The sequence below is a fragment of the Otolemur garnettii genome, unplaced genomic scaffold (assembly GCF_000181295.1).
Source record: "Otolemur garnettii isolate 467f Iridium unplaced genomic scaffold, OtoGar3 scaffold00007, whole genome shotgun sequence".
In the NCBI taxonomy this organism is placed as follows: Eukaryota; Metazoa; Chordata; class Mammalia; order Primates; family Galagidae; genus Otolemur; species Otolemur garnettii.
Genome location: NW_003852402.1, coordinates 5,660,926 through 5,665,456, shown reverse-complemented (window position 1 = coordinate 5,665,456; position 4,531 = coordinate 5,660,926).

Sequence of the window (4,531 nt, the reverse complement as noted above, 5' to 3'; positions counted from 1 at the left end):
CATGGCACTCTACCCAGGGGGATAGCTTGAGGCTCCGTCTCAAAAAAAAAAAAAAAAAATCTAAGATAAAGAAGAGACCAACATTGGCTCAGCGCCCATACCACAGTGGTTATAGTGCCAGCCACATAACGGAGGGTGGTGGGTTTGAACCCAGCCTGGGCCAGTTAAACAACAATGACAACTGCAACAAAAAATAGCCGAGTATTGTGGTGGGTGCCTGTAGTCCCAGCTACTTGGGAGGCTGAGGCAAGAGAATCCTTGAGCCCAAGACTTTAAGGTTGCTATGACTGTGACGCCATGGCACTCTACCAAGGGTGACATAGTGACACTCTGTCTCAAAAAACAAAAAAGAAAGTGGGGTGGCGCCTGTGGCTCAGTGGTTAGGGCGCCAGCCCCATATACTGAGTTCAAACAACAACAACAAAATAGCCGGGCAGTGTGACAGGTGCCTGTGGTCCCAGCTACTCGGCAGGTTGAGGCAAGAGAATCACCTAAGCCCAGGAGTTGAAGGTTGCTGTGGGCTGTGTGATGCCATAGCACCCTACCCAGGGCGATAAAGTAAGACTCTGTCTCTAAAAAAAAAAGAAAAGAAAAGAAAGTGGATCTGTGGTCACCAGGGTCTGGGAGTAGGAATGGGGAACAACTACAAATGGGCATGAAAGATCTTGCTGGGGGTGACGGAAGTGTTCTAAAATTGGATTGTGGCAATGGTTGCACAATTCTGTAAACTTGCTAAAATCACTTCACATGGGTGAGTTTATGCTATGTGAGTTGTACCTCAATATAGCTATTTAAAAAGATGCTTTCTCTTCATGCACCCACTGGATCTTTGTGTGTGTGTGTGTGTGTGTGTGACAATGTCTCACTCTGTTGCCCAGGCTAGAGTGCTGTGGCATCAGCCTAGCTCACAGCAACCTCAAACTCCTGGGTTCAAGTGATCCTCCTGCCTCAGCCTCCTGAGTCGCTGGGACTACAGGTGTGCCCGCCACAATGTCCAGCTAATTTTTTTTCTTGTACCATATACCTGCTACCCTCGTTATATGGGGCCGGCGCCCTACTCACTGAGCCACAGGCGCCACCCAAGTCCAGCTAATCTTTTTCTATTTTTAGTAGAGACGATCTTGCTCTTCCTCAGGTTGGTCTCAAACCCCTGACCTCAAGCAATGGATTTGACTTCCCAGAGTGCTCATGAGCTACTACGCCCAGCCACTCATTAGATCTTATGCTCCATCGGCCGGGGAGCAAAATGTCCCAGGTGTCTAGAACAGCTCAGGACACACAGGGAGCAACCAGGAAACTGCAAGGAATGAGTGAAACTTATAAGACATCACGACCTTGAACTGAGTGCACAGCCCCTCCTGGAACCCCCTTTTTCCTCTGATCCCTGTTGTCACTTATCTACTTGAAAGACTTGCCTGTGCAGCTAAGCCACTTCCTCATGGACCTGGCTACCACACTGTGTCAGTGCTCTCCCAAGGCCACCCCAGATCTCAGCCATGAAGTCCAAGGCCATCTCTCAGGCCCTAGCCTGTGACATTTTCCTATATTCCTATTTCCTCCCTCCTCCTCAGCCAATTTCAGTCTCTTCCATAAAATCCCTTCCTATCTGAAATATCCCTCAACTCTGTGTCCCTGTCCAGCACTGGGCCCTCACATTGCTCATGTGACATCCCATTTGAGTGTCCCCGAGATTTCTCAAGCTCAACATCTCTAATACTAAAGCGGTAAGGCCAGGCATAGTGGCTCATGCCTGTAATCCCAGCACTCTGGGAGGCCAAGGCAGATGGATTGCTTGAGCTCAGAAATTCAAGATCAGCCTGAGCCAGAGTGAGACCCCTGTCTCTAAAAAAACGAGGCGTTGTGGCAAGCGCCTGTAGTCCCAGCTACTTGGGAGGCTAAGGCAGGAGGATCTCTTGAACCTAAGAGTTTGAGGTTGCTGTGAGCTATGATGCCACACCACACCATGCAGGGTGACAAAGTGAGACTGTATCTCAAAAATAAATAAAAAAAACAAATAAAGTTGTGGTCTTCCCTTGACCCCAGTCCCCCCCAGCCCTCCGAGCACCATGGAACCTCCATCCAGAGACCCAGGCACCCTCCCTGGGACACCTGTGTACCTAGAGTTTGCCTACATATCCAGCTTTCCCACAGAGTTTAATTCTTACTCTGAAAGTTCTGATTTCCTTTTAACCAGTAGGAGATGCAGGAAGGGAAGTGAACCAGTGACTTTCTCATGATCTGTTTGTTACCTCAAAGCAGTATTACTCCATAACCACGAGTAATGTGACCTTTGTGATCAGCTCCTGGAAAGTAGTTAAGGCAACTTTGCAAAGTTTACCTACTTGTAGTTTGAAGGCTGCAACCCATTTTACATATACGCCCCCTGCTGGGCCACTGAGAACTGTTCCTGGCTCTGCGGGTGCCCTCTGCCAGGTGCGCAGGCTTCCAGGCACACTCCCACCAGGCCCCTTTTCCACGGTGTGCTGCCTTAGTTCATGTCCTCATCAGCCACATTCACTGCCGGGCCTCTGTCCAGCCTCTCCCCACCTGCACAATCCTCTGGACTACTCCCAGAGGCACATATCTTAAGAATACAGATGTCATCATTCCATTCCTCAAAAACACTCATTGGGGCTGGGCAAGGTGGCTCACACGTATAATCCCAGCACTCTGGGAGGCCAAGGAGGGTGGATTGCCTAAACTCAGGAGTTCAAGACCAGCCTGAGCAAGACCAAGACTCCATCTCTACTAAATACAGAAAAAATAGCCAGGCGTTATGACAGGGATCTGTGACAGCTACTTGGGAGGCTAAGGCAGGAGATCACTTAAGCCCGAGAGTTTGAGGCTGCTGCGAGCTATGACCCCACGGCACTCTACCCAGGGAAATGGAGTGAGACTCTATCTAAAGAAAAAAAACAACATTCAGGCTCAGCGCCCGTAGCACAGTGGTTGCGGCGTTGGCCACTGAGGGTGGTGGGTTTGAACCCGGCCCAGGCCTGCTAAATAACAATGACAAATGCAACAACAACAACAAAAATAGTTGGGCATTGTGGTGGGCACCTGTAGTCCCAGCTACTCAGGAGGCTGAGGCAAGAGAATTGCTTAAGCCCATGAGTTTGAGGTTGCTGTGAACTATGACACTACAGCACTCTACCAAGGGTGACATAATGAGACTCTGTCTCAAAAAAAAAAAAAAAAAATTCAGTGTCTCCTAGGGAATTGGTCCAAATTCTTTTTTTTTTTAGAGACAGAGTCTGACTTTATTGCCCTAGGTAGAGTGCTGTGGCATCATAGCTCACAGCAACCTCCAACTCCTGGGCTTAGGCGATTCTCTTGCCTCAGCCTCCCAAGTAGCTGGGACTACAGGCGCCTGCCACAACACCCTGCTATTTTTTTTGTTGCAGTTTGGCCGGGGCTGGGTTTGAACACGCCACCCTTGGTATATAGGGCCGATGTCCTACTCACTGAACCACAGGCACCACTCTAGAATTGGTCCAAATTCTTTAACCAGACACCCACAATCCTTCATAACCTCACCCTGAATCATTCTGAAATTGAGCCCCTCTCCCATGGAGTTTCCCCTCATTCTCTTAAGATGCAGCTTGAGCTGCTCCTCCTCCAAGAAGCCACCCTGGATCACCTACCCAGCCAGATGAGAATTGTCGGAGCACCCACTGTGCACACTACTTCCCTAACACTGAGCCTACACTCTCCTTCATCACCACTCATGCCTGTGCACAGATGTTGCTAAACTCCTTGAGGGTAGGAACCAGGTCTTTTTTTTTTTTTCGAGACAGAATCTCACTATGTTGCCCTCGGTAAAGTGCTGTAGCATCACAGCTCACAGCAACCTCAAACTCATGTGTAGGCTTAAGCGATTCTCTTGCCTCAGCCTCCCAAGTAGCTGGGACTACAGGCACCCGCCACAATGCCCCACAATTTTTTTTTTTTTTTTGGTTGTAGTTGTCATTGTTGATTGGCAGGCCCGGGCTGGATTAGAACCTGCCAGCTCCAGTGTGTGCAGCTTGCGCCCTAACCACGGAAAGGAACCAGGTCTTAAAACAAAAGTTACAGCAAAAATTTTAACTAATACTCTTTTGACATTTTTTTCAGTCTTTATCTTCCCTTCCCCATCATGGCCGTGTGAGGTAGGTGGGGCACAGGTTACAATCTCCACTGGGCAAGTGAGGAAGCAAAGCTCAGAAAGACTAAATAACTTACTTGCAGTCACACAGCCAGCGAACTGCATGGCAGGCAGAGAGCCTGGATCTTCTGACACCTGATTTTGTCCTTGTGTCATTACCCCAGGCAGAATCTCTTGTATATCTTGTGATTTCCAAAACCTTACATGTAGTGAGTGAGTGTCAGTATGTGTCAATTTTATAATCTCCAGTTTCATCCCCTCAATTTTACCCCACTGGGATTGTGACCAGAAGTTTCCTGCTAATATAGCCTCGGTCTCCACCTCTTCCTTTCTGATCTAGAGACAGTGCACTTTCTGCTGTGAAGAATTAAGTGGTTTTTTTTTTTT